Below are 16,102 nucleotides of genomic sequence, written 5' to 3' on the forward strand. Positions count from 1 at the left end.
AGCACGTAAGAATCCTCAAAGAACTTTACCTTATTTTCATTTATTTTAGCTCAGTTAGGGATTTAGGATTTAAAAATGCTAAACTTATATTTTCTTGCTTAAACTATATTTTCTCATGATACTTTTCATTCATACTTGCTTAAATGCTAATAAAATTACATTTATGAAACTATATTTTGAATTATCTACCATTAGTTAATAAAATCTTACTTTTGAACTCAAGCTGGTCTTGGTTATTCAGAAGCGCAGGTTACTATTAGCTAGATGTCATCGCCATGGTGGTCATTTAAACAGTTAGGTTTTGTTCACATGTTGTCATCATCTACCGCGGATGTATATAGATGTATATAATTTGTAAATAAGGTGTATGTAGGTTTAATTTGACCACCTGATTCAGTAGGCCAAAATATGTCATATTTGGTTAATGGGTCCATGAGTTAGAGTGGTATATTATGAAGTAGGTTATAGAGTTAGGTAGTGTTGTTTATGATATATTTCCTATAGGCCGCTGGATCAATTCTTCTGGTAGCAGAAATTGATGGTTGCTAAGGGTAACCAAGGTGATATGGTGGTTGCTAAGGTGTTATGGTATAGAAATAGGATCGATGTTTAACACACGTTAAGTTCGTTTTTCGTGCTATATGTATGTACCGGTACAGATTGTGTGATGAGAAGGTAGTCACGCAAGACATCTGATCTGTTTGTGATATCGCCGTGTATCACAAGTGATATCGCTGTGTATCACGTGTTGTCGCCGTGCAACACAGTGTTGTGGTCGTGCAACACAGTTTTAGGGCTAGGTATGAATCTTGTATAGTGAGGATTTTCTAAGAAATTAGAGCAGCATGAGAATAGGGACAAAGCGCCTGTTGTAAAACTCACTGTGATAAGAGTATTAGTTATATTCGAGCTTGAGTGAAGGGTAGAGTAACGTAGGTGCATGATTATCTATAAACAGGTGAGAGTCCTGTAGGGGTACATGTTTTATATCTATAAACAGGTGAGAGTCCTGTACGGATAACGTCGTTATTTTGCTAACGGTGCATGATTTCTATAAACAGGTGAGAGTCCTGTACGGATTTCATGTGTGTTTGAATTTAGGGATTTTTCCGTGTGAAAGTGCGTAATTGTTTTGTAAGGTATGTTCAAGAGGAACTTTCGGACAGTCACTTAGTTGTGCGTTCAGAGGGAAATGAGTTCATATTTTACTTGATAGAAGGGTAGAGTAAGAGTTGCTCTACTGGCAATTGGAAAATATTCTTAATGAGAATAGCGCCGACTATTCCGAAGCGTGAATACTTGAATGTGTGTAAACTATCCTATTTAGAGAAACAGACAGATGAGTTCTTATTGTCATCGTTAAAAATTAATTTTAACAGAGTAAACATTCTCAAAATGGCGCTGTGAAAAGATTTTGTGAAGGAGGGGTAAGTGCAAGGAGTGAGAAGCGAGAAACCGCAGCTGCTGTGTACGTCACAGGGCCGCGCTGGGATTGGGTGAGATACGTCACAAGCTGTGCTCTGATTGGTTCTGGAGCCTCTGTAGAATTGTAAGCTGATTGGTCCTTCAGAAAATCTCCATTTCTATTGGTGGAGTAAGAGAAGAGACGTAGCTCAACTCTCATTGGTTTGTTGGTGTGTTTCGCGCACGGATTGGTTGCTTTTGCGGAACATTCCCGGAAATATTTTTCGAACGAATTTGTTAATTGAATATAACTCTTAAAAATGAGTTATCATTTTAAACACGTTGAGAAAAAGCCAACGTTGTTTCAGAAATTTAAAATTTTTATTTCGCCTGACAAGAAAATTGAAACGCGAGGTGGTAAATTACTTCATAAGTACAAAACACCTGCAGCGTATATGGAAGGTGAATATGGTTATCATACTGTTCTGTGGTTCGATAGCTGGAAACACTACACAAAGGACGACGGTGTTTTGACTTGGCCTGATGATGGTTCATTTAATGTGAAGATTTTGAGAAATTTGCGAGAGAAAATGAATGCTCTTAAACCCAAGCCGAGACCAACTCAATTTGAAGCTTTAGTTGAGTGGGAGGATGAAATGTACCAGTTACAAAGGGAAGCTAGTGGAATTAAAAGATCTTCTAAACCTCCGAGTTGGAAGAGAGAGACACATGAAGACAGGATGCGAATGTGGAGACAGGGAAACATGAGTGAGGGACTTTTTGTAATTAGAGAAATGGTTTTAGGTTCTCCTGGTGGAAAAAGAACTGAAAAGAGAAATAGTGTTCCTTTAGAAAGTGAATCCGAAGATGCAGTTTTAGAGGAAATATACACTACAGATAAAAGGAATCAGCCTTTGAGACCTCCTAGGTCATGGTCTACTCCGGTGGTTTCTACAGAAACTTCACCAAGTGCACCTCCAATTAACGAAGCTCCTAAACTTTATCCCAATAATTGTGAAATTGTTGAAACTCCAAGAAGACCAGAATTTGAGAATGTCCGAAATGAGGGTAGACATTTTTCAGTGACTCCTAGAGCAAGGGAAGCTCCAAAAAATTATGTGAGAGAAACAAGAAATGTTGAGGCTGTTGATTCTTCTGAGTATTTACGATCAAAGGAAGAATTAATTCGACAAATAACAAAAAGCATGGAAGCTGTGACAGTTCCAGTAACTATTGGTCCTGTTCAGCCTGTTTTTGAACAAAGAGAAGCTAATAAGACAGGGTTAACTGTTCCTTTAAATGCAGAAATCCAGAAGGTTGCTGAGAAATTTTACTCAGATATATCTGAAATAAACTCTTCAAGATCGAGGATGCCAGATTTAACTTTTAATGAGGATTTATCTCCAAAAACACCGATGGATGCAGAATCTGATGCAGAGAGTCCAGAAGTCAGGGTGATCAAGCCTAAACTTGATGTTGCAAAATTAAAAGCAAATATTGAGGAATTAATAATTGGTACGATTGGTCCTGATAGTTTAAATTATTATCGAGATGATGAACTATTGTTCATTTGCAAGAGTATGCAATGGAAAACTAAAAATAAATATGACCAGTTAGAGGAACTGGCAGCTGAACTTGAAATTGATGTGAGCAAGCAAAAGAATTTTGCGAAACATTACAGATTAGACTTTTCAGAAAGTGACATTGAGAGTTTGAACTCAATGGGAAGAATAATGCACATAAAAGACCTGATTGTTTACATTAAAAAACTGGGAGAATTGAATAAGTGGAGAGTGAAATGGACTAAAAAGAAGGAAGATGAGAAATTGGAAAAATTGTCAAAACAATCTCCAATGAGAGAGATTGCAGGTGGAGGATATGTTCATGTCCCTTGGTCAAGACAGGACATACTGCTGTTCACAAATGATTTTCCGAAATTGAGGGAAAAACCAGTGGAGTGGTATAGGCAGGTGGATAGGTTTATCAAAGTCTCAAAAGTTCTGTGGATTGATCTGGATGGATTCTTTGACATAGTTGTCCCATCAGATCTTTGGACAGAATGTAAAATATCTATAAGCTGGCCAAAAGCGGAACCTGATAGGATTAAAGAAACAGGTGCTCCAAATCCCCTTGTAATGGATTTCTATGAAAAAGTGATTTACTGGTTGAAAAACAAAATTCCACCAAAAGAGGTTGATTGGGTTAAAATTGAGAGAACAAATCAGGAAACAAAAGAATCAGTTCATTCATTTTATGAAAGGTTGCTGTTGATTTTTAAACAATACAGTGGCTATGAAAAACTAGATGAAAAGGATATGAGTCATTTCGTCTACAGATTTGTTTATGGTTTAAAACCAGAAATTGCGGATATGATCAGGAATAGCATTGTCGGATGGCAAGCACTTTCTGTTGATGACATTTTGAGAAAGGCAAAATACTGCAGCGATGAGTTAGAGGTGAGACAAAAGAAACTCAAAGAAAAAGCCATGTGGGCTCAGGTAAAGGTGGCTGAGCAACAGATTGCAAGCCTTGGTAATAAAAACACAAATTTTGTTCAAACTGCAAATTGAAATCAAGGGCAAGGGAAGTTTAAAAATAATAATTTTGTTAGGAAAATTAACCCAAAGATTGAAGAAATGAAACAAAGATTACCTTGTTTTAATTGTGGCGAGATTGGACACTGGAGAGACGAGTGTAAGAAACCGCCTAGGAATTTAAAAAGTCCATTGTTAAATCCACAGATGCAGAATGATGTTGACCTGCAGCAACAGCTACAGATGCAGCAGAGTTTAAATGAATTAAATCTTCAGCGACAGCTGCAGCAACAGGTGAATCAGGTGAATAATAATCGGCAGAATCAATTGCCACAAGCACCGTTTCCAAATTGTGGGGGAACTCAGAAATATAATTCAGGTGTGGGTTTTCAAGGAGATGAACAGGTGATAAAACCACAAAGGCAAAGAGTGCAAATGCAAAATGCAGCACAACAATTTTTGTTAACAGAAGGGCAGGAGAGTGATTCTGATGATTATTACTGACGGTGCCCAAGAGAGGAGGAAGAGTGTGTTGTTGGAGCCACTCTTGAGGTTGACCAGTCTGGTCCATTTGTGAATGGGAAAGTTAATGATGTAGACATCACTTTTCTAGTGGACACTGGTGCTACCCGTTCTACTGTTAGATCAGTGGAAATTGAAAACCTACCTCTCTCTGGGGATACCATCCAAGTTGTCGGAGTAAGCAATCAACAAATCAGGACTGATTTGACTGATCCAGTACCAGTTGAAATCGGAAATTTCAAAGACAAACACAGATTTGTGGTTTGTAACAGTAGTCCAGTGAATCTATTGGGCAGAGATATATTGTGGAAAATGAACTGCAGAATATATTGTTCTCCTGAGGGAGTTGAATTACAAACAATGGAAGAGGATGGCTTGTATAGAATGACAATGATGCTAATGGAAATGGAGGAAACAAAAATGTTTCCTACGTTTGAAAAAGAAAATCTGCCTGAAGAGCTTAAGGAAACAGTGAAAACTGAAATTTGGGATTTGTCTGGGAATGAGATGGGTCTGATGAAACATGTTGATCCAGTAAAAATTACACTGAAGCAGGGAATAGAATTTCCTAATATTCCACAGTACAAAATGAAAGCAGAGACAATTGAGGGAGTCATACCTGTGATTGAAAAATTCATTAAACAAGGTGTTTTAAAAGAAATTGAGAGTAGTCCTTGTAATTCACCTATTATGGGAATTAAAAAGCCGAATGGAACGTACAGGATAGTTCAAGATTTGAGAAAAATTAATCAGATTGTTGTTCCATGTTGCCCTGTGGTTCCAAATCCAGCAGTTATTTTGTATCAGATTCCACATGATGCAGAATGGTACACTGTCATTGATCTTTGCAATGCATTCTTTACTGTTCCTTTACATCCAGAGAGCCAGGAAATTTTCGCTTTCAGATTCCAGAGTAGGACCCTCGCATGGTGTAGAATCCCCCAGGGGTATACAGAGAGTCCTTCTATCTTTAATGAGCTGTTGAAGAGATCTTTGGAGAATCTAGACTTACCTGGTAGGTCTACGTTGGTGCAGTATATTGACGATTTGTTGATAGCTGCTAAAACGAGAGAAAATTGTGTGACAGACACAATTACACTTTTGAATCATCTTGCAGATGAGGGACATAAGGTGTCCCCAGCGAAACTACAGTTTTGCAAACAAGAAGTGAAATATCTTGGTCACAGAATTGCAAAGGGAAAAAGACAGGTGACAGTTGAGAGAATAAAAATGATTCAAGCAATGCAACCTCCAAGAACACAGAGACAGGTTAGAATGTTTTTGGGAATGGTTGGTTACTGTCGCCAATGGATAAGTGGATTTTCGGTAATTGCAAAACCACTACAGAGACTGACAAGGTCTGATGTGAGAGATCCAATTATTCTCAATGAAGCTGAGATGGAATCTTTTGAGAACCTGAAAAAGAGCTTATGTCAAGCTCCTGCTTTGGGTATGCCGAATTATGAGAAAGATTTTGAACTGTATTGCAGTGAGAGAGAAGGATGTGCATTGTCTGTGTTGATTCAGAGACATGGGAATCTAAAGAAACCTATTGCATACGTCTCTGCAGTTCTTGATCCCATTGCAAAAGCATTACCAGGATGTTTAAAAGCAGTTGCAGCTACAAGTGTCAGTCTTGAGCAGAGCGAAGGAATCATTATGGGATTTCCTGTGAAGGTTTTTGTACCTCATTCAGTTGAAATATTACTGACAAGAGGTAAAACTCAGCATTTAACAAGCAGCAGATTGACCAAGTATGAGAAAATCATACTAGGAGCAGATAATGTTTCCATTTCAAGATGTTTGAATCTGAATCCTTCTACATTGCTGCCTGATTCAGAAATTATTGATGAAAGTGAAGTGGAACATGAGTGTTTGGATGTCATGGAATTTTGCACCAAACCAAGGCAGGACATTAAAGATGTACCTTTGCCTGAATCAGATGTTGTTTACTTTGTGGATGGCTCCTGTCTGAGGACAGATGGAGGTGTTTTAAAAGCATCATACTCAGTCTGTACAGTTGCAGATGTGAAAGAAGCATCATGTCTTGAAGGAATTCGTTCGGCTCAAGTAGCTGAATTGATTGCTTTGATTCGTGCTTGTGAAGTGTCAAAGGACATAAGAGTTACCATCATTACTGATAGTCAGTATGGGTATGGAGTTGTACATGATTATGGACAGCTCTGGTCTCAGAGAGGTTATATGACCTCAGCAGGGTCACCAATTAAAAATGCAGTTTTCATCAAAAGATTAATTGAAGCTATACAGTTACCGAAAGAAATCGCTATTGTGAAGTGTGCAGCTCACACAAAAGGGGTGGATTACATCTCAAAAGGCAATGCCTATGCAGATGAGACAGCAAAATACTGCGCAAGGAAAGGTTGTGCATACAATCGGGAAAAGAGTAAAGAAACTGATTCAAATTCATTGATGCTAACAACAGTTGTAGAAACATGGCATGAGATTAGGGATTTACAAAATGAAGCAGATGATGAGGAAAAAGATCTGTGGTTAAGATCAGATTGTAGACCACGTGAAGAAGATGGAGTGTGGGTCTATAAAGATGGCAGAGTAGTCTTACCAAATTGTTTGATTGCTGATATGGCCAGATTGTATCATGGCCCAGCTCACCTTGTAAGAGATTCTATGATTAGACTTTTCCGAGAGACTTAGTTCAATACCAAATTCAGAACGATTGCAGAGTCTTTTTGTCAAAGGTGTTTGTAATGCAACAAATGAACCCAAACAGAAAATCAGTTGTGGGTACAGGGATAATTGGTCGAGAGGGTGGTCCCTTTACCAGGTTGCAGATGGATTTCATCGAAATGCCCTTACACAATTGTTTGAAATATGTTCTTGTGATTGTTTGTTTGTTTTCAAGATGGGTGGAAGCTTTCCCTACACGACATTGTGATTCAATCACAGTGGCGAAACTGCTACTCAGAGAAATCATCCCAAGGTACGGTTTTCCAGTCACTATTGAGAGTGATGGAGGAAGCCATTTTGATAACAAACTGATGAAGCTAATATGTGAGGCATTAAGCATTGAGCAGAAAAATACACTGTGCATACAGACCAGAGGCATCTGGGGTGGTTGAGCAAATTAATGGGACAATTAAAAACAGAATTGGAAAAATGTGTTTGGAAACAGGTGTAAAGTGGACTGATGCTCTTCCACTTGTTTTGATGTCATTAAGAAGTACACCTGATAAGAAGACAGGTTTGAGTCCTCATGAAATACTGATGGGAAGAGTCATGAGGCAAGCTTTTGTACCTGTAGGCAAATTATTGAGCATAAATGACAGTGCTATTTTGGATTACTGTAAAAGGTTATCTGACATAGTGACTTCTGTGTCTAATCAGGTGGGAACTGAAGCACAATCAAATGAGAAAGTTCTAACACATGATTTGAGACCTGGTGATTGGGTCAGAACAAAAGTACATCGGAGAAGAAATTGTCTGGCTCCTAGGTGGCAGAAACCTAGACAAATAATTCTGGTCACTACGAATGCTGTGAAATGTAGAGGATTGAAAAGGTGGATACATCCTAGTCACACTATTCCAGTACCAACTCCTGAAAGTTCTGATGCAGAAAGTGATACTACAGATGATTCTGATTCTGAAGTAGAAGGTGAAACAAATCCAGATTCTGAAGATCGACAAGGGGGTCGACATCTGGAACTTGTGCCTGTAAATGGAGAACTGACAAGGAAAGACCTTGAAATAATTGAAATAGATTCAGGAGAAGAAGAGAATCTATCAAAAGGAAAATCGACTGAGGACTCAGTCAAAGAGATTAATGGAGTGAGTTCCATTGAAGACAGAGAGGCTGAATCAAAAGAGATTTCTGACCAGGAGAGTATCGAAAAGCAGAAGTTAAGCTCTGAAGTAAGGAACAGAAGTCCAGAAGCTGGGAAGTTGGAGGTAATTGAAGAAGAAGAGGAAGACGAATTACCGAGTACCAGTGAAGACAAAGCATAGTTCCTGAAGGAGAGAAACTGCCGAATAGAGAAGTTCCTGAGTCAATAATTGAAGTTTCAGACTGTGAAACTGAAGAAAGTGACGTGGATGGTGAAAGTGGAAGTGCCAAGAAAAGATCTTGGAAGTCGGAGACAAATGCTTTTGGAACCAAAGAGAAAATTCGTGAGAAAAGCGGATTACTGGCCTGGTGGAAGATTGAGAGTCAGGTTGATCAAAAAACCGAAGGACCAGGTGGAAGAAATCAGTAGTCAAAAGGGTTCTGAAAAGGAAGTTGGAGTTGGAAGAAAAATCGAAGTAGTGACAAGAAAAGGAAAAAGGATTATAAGGCCGAATCAGAAATACAAATCTCCTGAGTGGACTTATCTAGTAATTCCACCTGTTATTGACATTTATGATAGTAGTCAGGAAGAAGGAGAAATCGAAGAAATTAGTGACAATGATTGAAGTACAGAATTTTTAATTGGATTTTGAGTTTTTGATTTTTGGCAAAAGGCTGAAGAAATCTTGTTAGGTGACACAAGGTCGAAGAAAAGTTGTTTAGTTGAGGAAAACTTACTTGTGACATAAGGTCGAAGAAATACTGTTAGGGTTTTGAAAAAAATATATATATATATTTTAAAAGGGGGGTGTAAATAAAAAAATAATTATTTCATTTTTTAAATAGTTTTTTTTGTTTTTAAGGCAATACTAATCAAGATGCCTTACGTTATGGAGCAGAATACTTCATGATGTTCCATTTTTAAGAGATGCTGTAAGATGACTCTGGTGTGTTTGCTCATTTTAATTCTGCTCTGGGTAGTTTTAGCTGTTATTATTCCATTTGAGTTTCACAAAGATTTTCATAAAGTTAACATGACAAGCAAAGCTTCAATTAGTCAGAACAAACATAGTGCAACTGGCAGAGTTATTGATCATCAACCTAACATTCATCAGGACAAATCTATTAGTGATTTTTCAAGTAATACATTCACAAAGCTTTTGAGTGAATATGTCAAGGTAATGGATGCAAAAGACTGCTATGTCTGTGTCAAGTTACCTGCTTCTGTTTCTGAGGGAGTAACATACAATATGTTTCCTCTTACATATGGTGTGACTTGTAGTGTGTTAGCTAGTTTGTTCTATCAGACTGTACGCTTGGAATACTATTATTCAGATTTTGATGAGATTTTCGCTAATTTAAAAATTGAGGGTGCTTTGAATAAGCATAAGAGAGCTAAACAGATGAGGGAATTTTTCCTTGTTACTAATGAACTCACCTATGAGTATGCTTACAAAAACAATTTAACCTGCAAACTTAGTGCAGAAGGGAAGAAGTTTTTGAACCTGGTTGAAGAGAGGAGAGCAATTTACAAAAGAAATGAAATAGTCAAGCAGACTAAGTCTAGGTTCTGGCAGAAAGAAGATGAGAAGCTTAATGGCAAAATGCTTGAAAATGTTGCAATTCACATAGACAAACCAGTTAGTGGTAAGCTTTGCATTAGAAGGGATAACACACTTTTTGATAATTACTTTGTGGGTGCAAGCAATTGTGAAGATACTTATCAGATCTTGGGAGGTTGGGGATTCAAAGGTGGAAAAGATCCAATCTTTCCTGGGATTTATTTTGTTTGTGGTGATAAGGCGTACTACAACCTTCCTGACCACTGGTATGGAACTTGTTATGTTGGGATTGTTTTTCCCAAAGTGTTCCATGTTGACAGAGATTCGGAAGGATTGTTCAAAATTCATAACTATGTAAATAGGGTTAAAAGAGAAACTTTCACAGAGGTTTTGGGAGATATTTTTCAAGCAGTGATACCTTTTGTAGGTATAACCTTAAATGCAGGGAGAATCAGAAAATTGTCAACAATTGTTGACAGATTGTCAACAGATACAGCTGATGGTTTCCAATTAGTGAACGTTGAGGTCATTGCAATCAGATCTATGGTGATTCAAGATCGCCTTGCTTTAGACATACTCCTAGCAAAAGAGGGAGGAGTCTGTGGCATTTTGCATGTGCAACATTGTTGCACATATATCCCTGACGAGAGCAAGAACATTGAGATGTACATTAAAAACATCACAGAAATGCATTCAGAGATAGTACCATTAGAAGAAGAAGATTTTACAGAAAGACTTTCAAAAAGATTCCAAGTGATTAAAAACTGGTTCCATAACATTGGAAGTTCAGTTCTTGGCAAGATTTTGGCACCTTTGATTGTGATAATATTCATTTTCATTTTGACAAAAATTGGTTGTTTGTTGCACAAAAGAAAGAAACAAATGAAGGAAAAGAGAAGAATTTATAAACTCAAAAAGGAAGAGGAGAGGGAGATTGAGTTGCAAGAATTACACAGAGCTCGTTATGACAATTGCAAGGATTTTGCAGAAACAGGGTTTTAGAAATACTGACACAGATGAATTTGAATCATTTTCTAAGGAGACTAAATTTCCAAATTTTGGGTGGTGGTGTGGTGATTTGTTAATCACCAGATGAGGGAGTTGATGGAGCGAGATAGAAAACAGAAGTCTGTTTGAACTCGTGAAGTCACATTTCCATAACATAAATAATAATATTAATGATTTGTGATATGTTTTGCTAACACAACCTAGATTAAACTCATTACATGGGGACGGTAACATGTGTGCTCATAAACGTGCATAAACGTTGCATCTTTTGTTCGTGAAAAATAATAAATTAATTTGTCGTTTTTTGTTTTGTCATTACTAATTGCAGCAAAAATAAAAGTGGCATGTGCTTATTTTGCTTTCCTTGTCTATGTGATGTCATTTCTACTATTCTAGGTGCACATAAGGTTTATGGATTCATGAAGACTGGTAGATATAAAATGCTGCTTATATGTTGCTTGATGCTAGGTAACATTAGACTAATTGGGTGGGTTAATCAATTAGTAAACAAAGGGTGAATACAGAATAAATGACAATTCTTACATTAATACTTTTCTTGTGTTTGTTTTATACTAGAAAAATAAGTTGCCTGCTTTTGGGCCTAGTTTGCTCGAGTTTGCTAAAAAGATGAATTTTACTTCTGCAAGGATCACGAGATGTCCATTTTGAAAAAAAGTGTTCGTCAAAGTCGCATTCACTGAACAAAAGCTGATGCGTTGTCATCATTCTGTCGGACGTGGCCAAGGTCAGAAACCGGTAGAAAAGAATAACTTTCGTTAACTTGGCATCCGCGGAAGTGGAATGGAGTCAGTGAGAACTATTCGCTAAAATTGTTGCAACCTAAGGAAGCTTTGGAACACGTACAAGAAAGACAATGGTCCTAAAGAATATGACCTAATGGAACTTTTGAAATGTGGGTGACATGTCACTTGTCACTCTCTGACCAATCAGGACATCGTTGTTTGCAGAAAATTTTCCTTTACTTAGATTAGCTAGCATAGAAAGGTATAAAAAGTCCATGCCCTAGGGATGGGCTGGCTGCTGCTTTCTGACTTTCCGATGAGGGTGTCGTGCTGATGGACATTGCGTGGAGCACGTAAGAATCCTCAAAGAACTTTACCTTATTTTCATTTATTTTAGCTCAGCTAGGGATTTAGGATTTAAAAATGCTAAACTTATATTTTCTTGCTTAAACTATATTTTCTCATGATACTTTTCATTCATACTTGCTTAAATGCTAATAAAATTACATTTATGAAACTATATTTTGAATTATCTACCATTAGTTAATAAAATATTACTTTTGAACTCAAGCTGGTCTTGGTTATTCAGAAGCGCAGGTTACTATTAGCTAGATGTCATCGCCATGGTGGTCATTTAAACTGTTAGGTTTTGTTCACATGTTGTCATCATCTACCGCGGATGTATATAGATGTATATAATTTGTAAATAAGGTGTATGTAGGTTTAATTTGACCACCTGATTCAGTAGGCCAAAATATGTCATATTTGGTTAATGGGTCCATGAGTTAGAGTGGTATATTATGAAGTAGGTTATAGAGTTAGGTAGTGTTGTTTATGATATATTTCCTATAGGCCGCTGGATCACATTAAGCACAATCACCAAAAGCGGAGCCCGCAAGTCCTGGAACTCCAAGAAAGCGTCTACAGTTACCCCATTGCTACCGGGGGCCTTAAGGCTACTATATTCACCCAAAGCCCTCATTACTGTCTGTAAGAGAAAAACTAATAAGGGATCACATTAGCCACAGACAACTTGGACACCCAGACCTACACTGATATATCTGCATAAAATGATCTATCCACCCTAATTCCCCTATAAGTACCTCTAAAGAAGGGAAATTAGGATCCTGAAAGTATGGGGCATTCACAAATCCTTCCAAAATCTAGAGTTATCTCTAGCCAAACTAGCTTCCCACAGATCCTCCCAGGCCTTCTCCTTCAGAGCCTTTAATCTAGCAGTTGTAGCCTCTTTGTATGCTGCACATAACTTCATAACCAAAACCCTGTTGGTTCTGCGTGTTGCACCAAGTACAGGTTGGCCGTGCTTTTGAACATGATGCGTCAAATCAGTACGGTAAGATTTGCCTTATAGAGCGGGCATCTTGAGACAACTGTTTCTTTATGAACAAAAGATATCCGTTAAGGCAGAAATGATCTGTCTGTGGGCAACTCAGGGTTCAGGCATACCAGTACCTCTGTCTGTTTACATTAAGAACCCCTAGGAAAAACTTAGGTTTATCCACTTTGTCTCACCTAAGGAGCAAACCGTTTTTACTAGCTAACACTGGCTTAGGGACCATGATTCTCTGGGATTTAGATATTCCCTCCATGTTCTGTGTAAAGGATGGCAGAGCATGGTCTCTAAACCTTGAAAAAAGCATCTCAGTCTCATTTAGCCATGTGCAGATAGATTCTAAAGGCAATAATGTAATCAAACGTGGTTCCCCCATCTGGGTCCCCAAATGTTCTAGCCAAGCGGCCTCTCCGACTATCCCTCTCATTTGTTATTACCAGTTTCATTTTTACCAGGAGACCATTCAAAGAGTCACCATACCCGTTAAGTTCAAAGTGGACCAATGTATCACCCTCATTATCTATTAGCCCTCAAACAGTATTTTCCAACATTGGACAATAATCCACATTAAAATTATCCATTTAGACAACATTCGAAGCTTTTTTTTGGGGGGGGTGCAATCAGATGGATTTAAAGTCAGACTTCAGCGAGTACACCACCTGGGCAATTTTCCATTAAAACAGTTATTGTAGAAGTTAACAATTAACAGGTACCAATCTTTGCTTGTTTCGCAAACCAGTGCAAATAAGGAGAGGTATTGTGGAATTTTAAGCTTTTTCCAGACAGGTATTCAAAATCAGAGTAAGAATGCCACCTTCAGCTCTGCCTGCCCTAGAGGAAGTAGCAGGGGTGGTAAAGGAGCAGAAACCATGCAAAAGCTGGGCTCCACCTCCCATGATTCCTATAAACAAATCACGTTAAACATGACAATTTCTCTCACCGATTCTGGATTTTCCAACTTTTGTCTCAAACCCGCAATATTCCAGGATACAAGTTTGATGGTCCTATCAGAACCAGCTGACCTGCCATTGAGTGACCTTGACTGTACCAGCCGCACCTGCCCCTTATCTAGAACCACTTCCTGTGTTGCTGGACTCAGTCAATCACAACCATCCAGACCTTCCAGGGGTGCATATCCATTCCTTAGCATCACTTCCAATCTACAGGGAATAAGATCGTGTACATTTGGGGCAAAGAATGTCGGTCTCACTAGGCCTGCTATAGAGACAGGAGGGAGTTGAGGTTCATAAAAATAAAACCCTAATGGAAGGTGAATATCTGGGAAGCTCTTGAGGGGGAAGAAGGGAGATGATATAAAAGCACAGCCACAATCCTCTGTTTATCAAAATCCCCAATACACAATCACCAGATATCATTTTAACTAGAGGTGGGCGGAGTGCGCGGAGTCCCACTACGTGGAATTCCTCGAAGTTGCAAAAAACCTCTGCCATGCTACACAGGTTTGACATTCGGATGGAGTTTTCAGGTGCGCCCACTCACGTTATGTTGGGAATGCGGAGTACGTCTGCATGCTCCAAAATCCCGCAGGAATGGCGCTGCGCAGTACTGAAGTGTGATTGAGTTCTAAAGCATGCACAAACAGCACCAGGGGGTCCACATGGGCATGGCCATCTTGTTTTTCTGCTCTCTGTTATGGTGCTGGGCCTAATTTTTAATCTCTTGTTAATCTTTGTGATGTGCCTGCTTTACTTGTGCATCTTCGTGTTTGTGTATTTTGCGTTTTTCTTCACATTTTTTGCATGTTTTTGTGACGTTTTGAGTTAGTTTATTCCCCCTACTTCTTTCCTTATTTCTTTCTTATTTACTTTCCCTTCCTTTCCAGTCTTAGTTTATTTGATTTTCCTACCCAGCGCCATTGCAGAGGGGCAGCTCCCATGCGGCCGGCGCCGCCACCCAGGTGTCCGGCCCTGGGCGATCTTTGGAGAGGAGGAGGTGGCAGCACTAGTTTTTTTGTGCAGCACCACTTACCCTCTATGCTGGCAGCAGGTGGCAGCCCAGTAGTGGCTATTCCCTGCGGGAGCGTCAGCAGTGTTGGAGGACGGTGCAACGGTGTGTGCTGCTCCACAGCGAGTTCCAGCTCTTCACCAGGGAATGAGCCACAACTAGGCCAACATTCTCGACAGGGAACAGGACCTGCTTGACCTGCTAGGCTTCGAGATTCCGGGGATCTATGAGTATTAATTATTTGTGGTGTTTGTGCTCTACAATGCTAATACAAAATTCTGAATAGCATGCTGCTCCCACTCAAAGGTAAGTTATGTGTTTAGTAGAGTTTACCCTGGTATGTTATTATTATTGTGTGATCCAGTTTCTAGTTTCTGCTAGGTAGGTGCTGCTATCTAATCCCATTCATCCGGTGCTCGCTTTGGTTGATTAATAAAGAAGCCATTGCAGACTGTTTCTTCTGTCAATATGGTGAATCACTGAGTACCATTTTCTCTCTGTGACTTTGTTTATGTAGCTCTTACAGTTCAAGGTTATTTATTTAATTGAATTCACAGAAATCATGTGAAGTATACAGCCATCTATGCATTGGAAAAACAGGAGAGAGAGGTGGTTCATCAAGGGTGTTGAGACATAGGAATAAAATAAAATCAAAGATCATGGACAGGAACAGGAAATTGGAGTCTCTGGGGCACTTACTTCTGTTTTGGAAAAAAAGTTTTAAAAAAATGGGTTCTCGCACAAAAAACCCAACTTCAACGGCCAGTTTGAGAAGAAAATCCACTCCAAGTTGCCCTCCGCTGTATTCTCCAGCAGAAAAGCTGCTTGACCTCTCCGTTTGCGATCAGCTCTAAGAATGCTAATTTGGTGCTGTTGCGGTTGAAAGTCATGCGAGGGAGTGTGAAGTCTTGTGGGAGCTCTGAAGCCATGTGAGCAATCTGGCACATGCTCGCAAGCAGCCTGGGAGTCTTGGCACTCATGGCTGAGCTCCAAAATAAGACTTGAGCTTGCAAATGGAAAATAACTCTGCTTTGCCACCAAATGGCGGAATTCAGGAATTCCGCATTCCTCCGCAGAGCGCAGAGTGTCCGAATTCAGCAAGCGGAGGGGAGTCTAATGCTCGGGGTTAGTTTAACAGAAGGTCCTAGCCAATCAACTCTTCTTGCCATCAAAATATGTTTGCTTGGGCAATAAAGATCCCCACTAAATTT

Source organism: Lissotriton helveticus, chromosome 8, assembly GCF_964261635.1.
Source record: "Lissotriton helveticus chromosome 8, aLisHel1.1, whole genome shotgun sequence".
In the NCBI taxonomy this organism is placed as follows: Eukaryota; Metazoa; Chordata; class Amphibia; order Caudata; family Salamandridae; genus Lissotriton; species Lissotriton helveticus.